Consider the following 11084-nt stretch of genomic DNA (forward strand, 5'->3'; position numbering starts at 1 on the left):
CCGGCGCTGGGAGCTGGGGAAGGGAGGTGACGTGGGGAAGGCAGCCCTGCGGCATCGCCTTCCATCCGCTGTGTCCGGGCTCAGTTTGGCGCGATCAGGCATCGTGGTCAGCCCTTTATTGGTAGGCTGATGTTTGCTATTTGTTTATGAAAAAGCGAGTCTGTTTTCTAGCTCTTCAATAACCTTTTCTCTGAGTCTTGTTAAATAGAGAAATTCGAGTGGTGCTTGCTGTCCTTTTGCTGAAGAGAGGTGCTCCCATTTAAGGCGTTTAGTAAAGTCTCAAATGCCTTAGGTGGCGTGATGTGTGACCATACCTTGAACCCTGTATTACTGACTTAACAGTTTCCCTTAGAGCATCTCCAGTATAGGAAATACATTGTATCTTTGTTAAAGTCCGCAGTCAAACTGGAACACGCTTTAAAAGCATATTACTAAGGCTGGCAGGCCTCACAATTCAGATCTGATTGTAGCTAAGACTTATTTAGAATAACTTAAAAATGAAAGAAAGAAACACTGTGGTGGTGTAATCTCTCTTGTATGATGCTCAAGACATAAGTGAATACCATTATTTAGGAAGTGAAGGGCAGAATACGTTTCTTAATGAGAATACACAAGGAACAACTGTCAATAATTACATATTTAAAACATCTACAGGTATCTTTAAAAGCACTATGGGGGAATGCTAGCATTCTTCAAGTGTGGGCTAAGATGGATGAAGGTGACATTTCATTGGAACCACGAATAGAGACGATGAAGAATGCCAGCAATCACCCAGTGGAGACAGTTCATATTTATGCACAGCTGAAGTGATCAGTGAAATAGTGTTTACTGTGGACCACTTCACACCTTACATTATTGGAAAACTGATGACTAAGGGATATTTTGGCTGGGTTTTAAATTCAGATTAAATTCAAATTGATATATTAATTTCAGTCAAATTTAAATTTTAATATCTTAAGAAGAAAACAAGAATTTAAATCAATTTAAAAATCACTGTGGTTTGTTTGAGTTATGAATCAGAATATTGAAGATATTGCTACAGACTTGTGCTTCTTGAAAGGTGCAACAAGTACCTGGGGAGCATAAATGTATTTTAGATTTACCTTAAGGCCAGTTACATGTGCAAATTCTTTCAGATAACAGTTTTTATTTCTGCGTGCCCTTTGATATCTTTCCCTTTCTTTCTCTAGGAATTACCCATCAGTTTTTAGCTGATTTCAGAAACAGAGTTCCATTTCTGTTGTGAAACCATGTGTGTATAGCCATGAGTTCCGCATCACTAGACATGTGTGCTGTGTTTTGTGAGTTAGTGTACTTCAGATGGCTTGAGACAAGTGTGAGTTAAATGGGGATATAAATGCATAGTGCTGGAATACTTTGAACTTCTGTATTGAAAGAGTTGAAGGGAGTAGAAGTAAGTACTGTGCCTCACTCGTAAGGTCTTTTATGATCTGTAATAGAGTTCTTTTAACATTCTGAAGATTTTGTGCATGCCAGTTCTGCTGAAGGTTTCAGAATGCTGCAAATAGAAGCTACAAGTGGCCTTCTGGTTATGTATTTCAATAACTGTAAATTAGCTGTGATTGTACAAAGATCTTACTGGTGGATTAGGCTTTTGTGGGATTGGACTCTCATATTTGTTTACTTGCAGAGTCCAGTGAGATTTTACTTTCTGTGTTTGTGTTCTGTTTTAAAGGTCCAGGGGAAAAACTTGTGACTTTTGCTGATCCTCACAAACCAAAGGTCTGGGCTAGAGAACCAGTTTTTTAAACATAAAATAGGGTGCATAATGAAAATACTCTTCTTGTACCTACTGCAACAGCAAAATAAAGAATTTAAAGATTACATTTAAAAGTATTCTAAAACATTAATTTCACTGAGATAGAGGTGCAGATCTTGATGGTTTTCCAGTTAGAGAGTCCTAGCCTGGTGTTTCTGCTTGTTACTTGACCTTTCAGAGATGGAAGCTTGGAAGAGAGAGAAAAAAAAACGTAAGGAGTATATTTTACCCTGAAGAAGTTTCCACCTGCTCTGGGATGTGAAGCCTATGAAGGGAATCTAGCTGCAGGGGAAAAGCAATAAACATGATACTTAATTTCTATAAACAAGAGTTAACTGTCAAAAGAATTAACTTTACTTTGCAGAAGATTTGTGGAAATAAGCTATCCAAATTGAATGATGTGAAAAAAAGATGTAAGAGTGCTTCTGTGAAGGACTTTTGGCCAAATTCTGCAGGTCTGGCTCTGTCAGATGCTTACTCACTTGTATGTATAGAATTACTTTTAAGTATTCTAGGAACTTCTTAATAAGTATGCCATTACATATACATCAGATTGTGTAATATCTTTATATAAAATCTTGTGCCTTCCAGCTGTTCCTCCCCTCTTCTCCCCTCCCTTTTTTTGATCTTCATACTTTTCTCTGAAACTGCCTCGAAGATCTATCAAGTCCCAGTGGATTCAGAACTGGAGTCAGGTATTTTATCTGATCAAAACAAAACCTCCAACACAGTGCAGTGAAACGAAATATAAATACATAGGGGGCATAGTTAATTGGGCAGCTTGTATCTTCTGAGAAAAGAAATGTGACTCTGAACTTTTTCCAATTCATGTTTAGCTTTTTCTATGAGCTGTCAGTAGTAGCAAAAGAAAATGCTTTCCCCTTAAGAAATGGAGGTCATTCATGAAGTGAATGTAAAATTTCAAAGTTAGAATTCCTATGTTATATTTTCACATTACTTAAAGAGAATTTAATGTTTTGGTTGAAACCATTTGAGAATACCAAGAAAGAAGTGAATTTTGTTTTTAATGCTTAGTTTTACTCAGTAAAACTCAGAGTGAGGCAAAATAAAATGCAGTTCTGTTTCACTGGGCATGCTTCTGAAATGCTTAACTGTATTTTTACTCTTGAAAAAAATATAACTTGATGTAACTTTAATACGTTTAACTCACAGGAGAAGGCAAAACAAGTCAGTAGCTAGAAATTCAGCTTTAAAAAAATAACATGATGCTCATGTCATGTTTAAAAACTGCGGAAATTGTAACTGAAGCAATTTTTGGACCTCTGCTTCAGGATAAGCTCCTTATTTTAGACATGTTGAAAGATCTGTGTACCAGTATGGGGATAAAGTAGCATCTGACACCAAAGATTAAAGCCAAAAAGAATAAGCTGGCGATTATGAGATTGCATATGTGTTTGTACTACTATGTGCTGAAGTACTAATGCAATGTTGAATTATGCTTGCTGCAGATGAAAATATGCATATGTATTTTTAATTACTTTGCATAAGACAACTGGAATAGGAAACAAAAATTAAGTTGTTGCTTTGATCCTGTCAGTACGGGAGAGTGGGGTTTGTTTTCACGGTTACTTGGAGAGTACAAGTTCAATGGTCTTGCTGGCTTGTTTTGGTGCTTCTTTTTTTTTTTTTGTCCCCATAGCACCTATGCTGTAGTTTTTGCTTAAGCATTTGTAATTGAGAAATTCACATCTTAAATTTGTGTGCAAAATCTGTTCTGCAAGCTTTGTGATGTCAACATAAACTATGGACATTAATGAAGTACTTTAGGTGATCCACTCTGGCATTATATGGTGAGAATCTTGAATGTTGAGTTGGTTGCGGAAATTTCCTAGATCCTAGTTGCAGAAACTTTAGATGAATTGAAGGAAGAGTCTGTAAGTGCCATACAGGTGCGCTACAGTGATAGTTCCTATTTGGCTGGTCAATTTCATAACAAGAAAAAAAAATCAGCAAAATTGATGTTTTCCCTTGATACATGCCTAGAGCAGAATAGTTAAATTTTGGGATGATTCCAAAAAAGATAAAATAGTAAACAAACTAGATTCTGGGACTCTTGAGACTAGAGTTCTGTTCTGAATCCTGCCGTCTGCATCTTGTATAAATTTGGAAAATAGTTTTCTTCTTTGTTTTCCTCTCTATCATCCTATTTTAAAGAGATATTCTTAGCAAATATATTTTAATACTTAGCATAGCATTTTTCTTGGTCATGTAGTAATATGTAGGTTACTCCAGACGTCTGCTTTTTGTTTCCATGGAAGCTGTAACAGATACAAAGAACACAGTAACACAATCTGAAAAAGCAAATTCTCAGCTACAAAACACGGTTTTTCAACATAGTCACCACCATTAACTATGCATTTTCACCAGCAATGAAGGAGTCCGCATGCTGTGCTTGCAGAAATCTGCACCAGCAGTGGTGACCCACTCTTTCACAGCTGCTACGATAGCGTAACTGTTGGGAAAATACTGCCTATACACTCCATCTTTCATTGAGCCAGATGGAAGTCAGGAGTGTGGTGGGCATAGGGAGACAGTGCAGCCAAGATTGGCAGAATGTTTTACAGTCTTCAAACTGGTATAGGGCTTGACACTATCATGTTCCAAGGGAAAGTCTGTCTTCTCCTCTGGCCTTACTTGGAAGTTCAAGCCTTCAGCTTAGTCTCTGTGGTGATGTAGCGATCAGGATTCATCATTTGTCTGGGTTCCAGGAAGTCTGGAAGGATTGTTCCGATCTCAAAAGACATTGCATATCACTTTTCCCACTGGGGGCTTCTTCAACTTTTTCTTCAATTAGGAATTCATATGTCATTCTATGAACTACTGTTTTGAATTGAACTCATAGTAGTGTCACCAATCTCATACTGGTAATGATGTGATCCAGGAATCAGTCACCTTTAGCCTTGTACTGGCTCAGTAGGTCTTGAAAAACTTGCATATGGCATTCTTGCTGTATGTGTGTGAGAATTCGTGGGACCTACTTGTCACAAACTTTGTGATATTCCCATTTTGCTACCATAATTTTCAATGCATCAAAGCAGTTATTTGGCTCCTTACGCAGTTCTCTGACTGTAACCCACTGATTTATACAGGTGAGCTGATTGAGGCGCTTTTCAATTTGTGGTATGATAGCTATGTGTGGTCATTTGGAACGTGGCTTGTCTTTCATGTCACTGCTGTCACTGCTAAAATGCACACCCACCACCTCACTGTACTCACCTCCACTGTTGTGTGTCCATAAATGTGCAACAAGCACTGACAAATGTTAGTGGGTGCAGTTGTTTAAACATGTAAGAATTCAGTGACACACCCTTCCTTTATACTCACTTCCATTATAAGACACTTTTGTCAGACTGCCCATCTGTCACACAGCAACAAAATGTAATGGAATATTGGTTGGAAGGTTCAACCTCTACTGCCGTACCATCAACATCCACCTCTGACACTGTGGGCCAATGTAGCAAAATAGGAGGCATTACTTTCAGAGCAGCCCTCGTATATTTATTTCAAAGAATAAATAACAAATTTGATAGCCTTTAATTCACATTTGTGCTTCTTATTGTGTGAACTTTTTGGCCTGAAAGGTTAGAGATCTCCCTCCCTCAGCTAACACAGTACAGTTCTATGGCAGTAGCTATAAGATTTAGCTTATTAATGAGAATACTTAAAATGTTGTATTTCTAGTGGAACTTTGTCAGATTTTATTTGAAATTATTCAACCTCAATAAACAAAATATCTAAATCTCTCACATAAGCTTCATTATATATAGGGTTATATGGGAATTTAAAAGAAGAGCCCTTAAAAATAGAAAAGTAATGAGAATCTAAAAGAGCCTCTCAAAATGTTTTGACATTAGCTGTCATCATGTGGTAGCTGATGCCAATAACAGTTTTCAAAAAATTCATTTTTCATTTTTTAAGCAACCTTATGTCATCTCTCCAATGTTTGTTAACACTGGCAGTAGGCCAGTGTTTGCTTGAAGCTCCAGCATTGCATGAAAAAGACTGAAATTTCAAAAAGGGTATGATTTGACTACAGGCTTGAATTTCAAAATTTTTTGTATGTTTCCAGCTAGTAATGTTGGAAGAGATGTTACGTTGTTTTAGTTGGAACAGAGGTGATATTTCTGAAGCAGATATCTTAAGATTTTTCATTTTAAATCCTGCTAATACAGTTTCTCCACCTCCCCTTTCTAACTCTTCACGTTGTTTTCTGACTATGTCCTTACTGTCTACAGTAGTTGTGGTCTTAGCAAAGGTTATTCACAGAGGAGAAACTTTTCTGTAGTTATGATGGTTTAAGGACAAAGATTGAATTGTGTAAGAATTCTTCTTCAGACCTAAAAGCAGAAGTGGTTAGCTTTAGCATCATACTTACTTTCTTGTTGAAGGACTTAAGGGTTGCTTTAAAGCAATTCTATCAGTGCAGTAGTGCACTATTTATTTATTTATTTTTTTTTTAAATGGGGAGGGGAAACTTGGTAATCTTTAAGTCTCTTGTGAAGAATCTACATGGAAAACTTCATTCTCTTGGAGTTGACAACGAGAAGGCGAGGGGAAGTTCATTACCTTAATTGCTAGATTTTTTCTTTTTTGTAGACTTACTTATCAGTAAAACTCTACATAGTGCTATGAAGTCAGATGTGTATGTTTCTTGGCTTGAACAAGGCTGGCAGTGGTAAGCAAGATTGTGTAGTCTTCTATGACATCATCAGTGTCATACCAGTAACCAGAGGCACTACATTGCAGAAATAACCAGAAGAAAGAAAGGTAGTCTGAAGCAGTTAACCATCTTACTGTATTTAATGCTTTATCTGTTGTTGTTTCTTTGTTTCTTTACAGTGGCTTTTTTAACTGCATATAGAAACTTATACAGAACAGCCTTTTACTTAGGTTGTCACTTGGGTCGGTTCAAAATGGCAACCTTTACAAATTGCCAGTGTTAAAAAGTTCACAAAGTCCTTTTTGTTCAAGATGCTTTTGCTAAATGAAACACAAGCTTTTAGCTAATATAAGAAGTATGAGGTGATGGCAATAAATAAATAAATGTATTTTTATTTTACTTTTTATAAGATGAAAGAAATTATTTCAGCCAGTTTCCTTTAACTAGAAATCTGAACTATAATGTGTTTAGAAAACAGGTGTGCTGTAATCCAGAGATTATTAATTGAATGATGATTTTGCTCATGATGTGAGTAAAAGCTGTAACTTTTAGCAAAGGGTATGTCTGAGACTGCCTTCTCAGATCTAATATTATCCAGAATGAAAGCTAATATGTTTGGATAGCTTGTACTGAAATGTACTGCAGTAATTTCTTATGATTGTCATTTTAAAATTTGAGAAATGAAAATGGTGATAAATTGTTCTAGTAATAAAGAATAGATGAAAGAACTTTAAATAGGTTTGTTGTTTTTATTTTTCTGTGCTCTGTATTAATAAACGTAGGCTTCCCTTCAGAAAAGCCTTTTTGTTTGTATCTTATGGTAATAATTTAGCTGAGATGTGCTTCTAAGCTACCCATGTATTTTTTTTCCAATGTCAACCTGTATTGCAGTGTTACAATATATGCTACTTGTATGACTTATTTTAAGATTATATACATCATGTACATCATGTATATATAAATGCATATACATTTATGTTGTGCCACTGAGTGGTGAAACTTAATTTGAAATTTTTGAGACATTGTTTTGGTTGAGTTGTTCACTAGTTTGGCCAAACTGGATCAGACTTTGTAGTATTTATTTATAGTCAATTAAATTCCTGTGGCATAAAAATGTTAGTTTTTTTTTTTTTAAGCATATGATGTTTTATTTTTTGCTGAGATAGATGTTACATAGATTTAAGTGCAAAAAATGGGCCCTAATAGAGGCTGGAATCTGATAGTAAGATCAGTTTGCGTGTTCTTTGAGCTGATCTGGAAACAACGCTGTGTCCATTCTCTCTACTCCTTGGATTCTTGTCTTGCATTTAGTTTCATGCTCTGCTTCATACTTTGTCGTGTGGATCTCTACAGAATTGTGTAGATCATTCATAATTTGGTGTATTGGGTATGTTCTGCCTCACCTCTGGATATCTACAGTGTAACACTGTACTGTATTCATGTTCGGGCAGGCCTTGCCATTTTCTGTGTTCTTCCATATTCTGCATAAGCACAGAGCCTAAAACAAATGTAATTTCTATTGGTTTGTATTGTTTACCATTTCTTCTAGATTATCAAGTCACAGCTGCTACAGTCCAAACTTCAGATTATTCTTTATAGATACATGCTTAATAAAATAAATCTTTTTCTTTAATGTCAGTTATTTTATATATAAGTACCCACATGCGCACACGCATATGTGTTTGTGTGTGTGTGTATTTCTAATGGGCCTATGTTCACTAGTCATGTGAGAAAGTTAATTTTCTGCTTTCAGAAAACTTAGCTTGGCAAAGTTGGAGGCAGTAATAACATGTCCTCTTACTGGACAATATAAAAAAAGTAAAATGCTGTTCAGAGATGTACCCACATCAAATTTTGGTGAGCATGCCTCTTAAGATGTTATTGGAGTCCTGACTAACATACTGTGTTGGGCTCTAGATTTGCTAGTAATTCTTCAGCCTCTGCTGTTCTCAGGCATAGAAAAGGAATTCTTACAGGCTCTTACAGAAAAGGATAACAGTTGTTTAACTGTATTGAAAGAATGTTTTCTTGTCTGGAAATTATAAAAAAGACCAGTAGCTTGTCAAATAATTCAGTGTAGTCTCAAGCCTATCTACAATAGCTGATTTTATTAAAAGGTATTAGAGTCACGTAATATTGACACAGGTATTTTAGTGAAGTCTGAGCCTGTACGTGCTTCTCTTGGAAACTTGGTAGCTCGCGTGACACTTCGCCTTGTGCTGTGATGGAACCATCTCCTGCTCGGTGTTTCGCTCAGCTCCCGCAGAGGCGCGGCTGACCATCCTGCTACTGTCCGCGGTACTGAACGCAGGGCTCGGTTCGGGCCGCCAGCCTGTTGCTGTCCGTGGTGCTGGGCACAGGGCTGTCTCATTATTTTAACTTTACTGCCAGTGACGTCAGGGGCAAATCATTTCTATCTATCAGTAGGTTAACCTGTTATCTCCGTAGACACTCAACTTATAAAACTACAGTTGTCCAAGGCTTCTATGTAGTCTATGTCGTGAGCTATTACATTGATTACACTGAATGCTGTGAAAATAAGTGCAATGAATTATTTACCTCAGTGTAGGTGCCTTGTTTGATGTTGGCTTCTCCGAAAGAATGATGGAAAGATGGAAAAGTGAAACTTAGAAATAGCACTGATATTATTCCATGTATTCTGTTGATTAGCAAATTAAGGTATGTTAGAGAATATTTAAGTGAAAAGCAGTGTTTTATTCATGATATCAAAATTCTAGAAGATGGATTCAAGTTTGAGTTCCTAAAGCTAATTTAGGAAACATTCTACAAAAAAAAAAAAATTGATGATTTATTTCAGGATTTAAATTTCATCTAAGTCTTCTGAAAGAATTACCTTCCTACCTTATGAGAATTTAGAAGGTGAAAAACAAAGATGTCTTATCAAATTTATTAAAAGAAAATTTTCTGTTTCTGAAAGTTACATAAAGTCTGTTAGATTCAAAATTCTTCATAGCTCTCAAAAGAAATGAGAAAATTGCATCTTGAGATATTATATAATGCTTTAAAAACAGTTATTTTTATGATTAATCAAAAAAAGGAGTTTACCTTTTTTGTTTTTTTGGAAGCTTTGCACTTAATATTCTGCTATGTGTTTTTGTTTGTTTTGCCAGCAGCAAACTAATGTTGTCTACTGAATGTTAAGTCAGTTGCTCAGCTCTGAGAACTTGTCTGTGCCTTGCTTCAGAGTCCAAATACCCACAAACAAATGCAGTACAGATATATTAGCTTAAATTCCCCTGAGACTTTCTGTACCTGAAAGTTTTTGTTAAATTATGCAAATATGAAAGAAAAAAAAATAAGAAAATGCAGCTCAGTGACTAAATCATAACTTGTTGTAGTCCTTTGGCCTGTTTTGTTTTTCTTGCAGTGAGGACTAATCATACAGCAGATGTGTTAACCATATTCTAGTTAGATGATTAGAAGTTAAATGTGTTTCTTTCTCACTAGGAGGCAGATTGCAGAATTGTACATCTGTCACTAAATCTTTTTTGCTGTTGTTGGTGCTGCAGTATGTTTCTCAAGATTTAACTATCTTAGCAAATTGCCTAGAGCTAATTGTGATTTGTGATGGTTGTGCCTGACATAACTTGATTGTTAGAGGTTAATATTCCAGAACCAAAAAGGGGCTTTAATTGGATGATGTTGGCAATTATTCTGTGCCTTGCCCAGCCCAAGGACATTGGGTTGTAATGACAAATATATGCTTAACTAGTCTGAAGAAATAGTTGATTCTTACCTGTGTGTAGAATGAACACCTAAATTAATCTTGTTCATTAGAGGGCTGTGTAAGATTACTTCCGCAAGTCTGTCCTATTGTCACAGTGGAATTATCTGTCCTTTTTCATCAACTCCTATGTGTACTTAGCTGTGAAAATAAGCATGCTTGAAGTCATCTGATTAGTTTGACTCTCTAATTCAAATATCTAATTTTTTGCATAACGAATTGGGGATGCATGCATAGCTGATCTTGTATTCCTGTGTCTGCCTTCCTTAAATGGTGGATTACCTGCTGAGAGTCCCAGGAGGATGTAGCTGATGTTGAAACAGATGAATTTCCTGGTAGTTACACCTTCATGTAATGTATATCTTCCTTATGCTTCTTTTCTAAAGAAAACTACATATCTTTCGAACAAAAACTATGTAGTACAGTAAACTGCACAGCTTGTTTTTAGCTTAATTTTCTCCATTCTGGAAAAGAGAAGAAGTTGTATTTATTATTTATATTTCACTTGTCAATGTCTTGTACAGATTGTGGGGGTGGGGTATCAATTAGAGAGTTCAGCTCATTTTATGTCTATCTGGAGTACAATGTAGTATTAACAGATGTGAATTTTCTTTCCAGCGCATCTTAAGAGTTTTATAAGGCAGCTTGTATTGCTTTTTTTTTTTTTGATGTTGACAAAGGATTGAAAGAATATGTAATTCTTTCCATAGCCTTAAACTCGGATTTCTTTAGCTTGTGTTGGTCCTTGTATTTTCTGATGTGTTTTGTTTGTTATTGGAGTAGAAAGTAAGTTAACTTCTTAGTAAGTGCAAGGGAATTTGTGATTACTTAATACTTAAGTAACCACTCCATTATTCATTTCTGCTTCTTTTTGCAGT

The 11084-nt window shown here is 36.0% G+C and overlaps 1 long non-coding RNA gene across 2 annotated transcripts; it reads right to left on the minus strand.

Moving 5' to 3' along the window:
• Positions 1-3417: 3417 nt before the first annotated feature.
• LOC109366142 lies at positions 3418-6814 on the minus strand. 2 transcript variants are annotated; one of them, XR_002112254.2, is made up of 2 exons: positions 6404-6814; positions 3418-4059 (listed from the first exon to the last, which is right to left on the minus strand). It is a non-coding gene; the product is annotated as an uncharacterized LOC109366142 (long non-coding RNA). The 2 variants fall into 2 exon arrangements; XR_002112253.2 differs by having other exon boundaries at positions 6368-6814.
• Positions 6815-11084: the final 4270 nt, after the last annotated feature.

The sequence above is a fragment of the Meleagris gallopavo genome, chromosome 2 (genome assembly GCF_000146605.3).
Source record: "Meleagris gallopavo isolate NT-WF06-2002-E0010 breed Aviagen turkey brand Nicholas breeding stock chromosome 2, Turkey_5.1, whole genome shotgun sequence".
Lineage (NCBI taxonomy): Eukaryota > Metazoa > Chordata > Aves > Galliformes > Phasianidae > Meleagris > Meleagris gallopavo.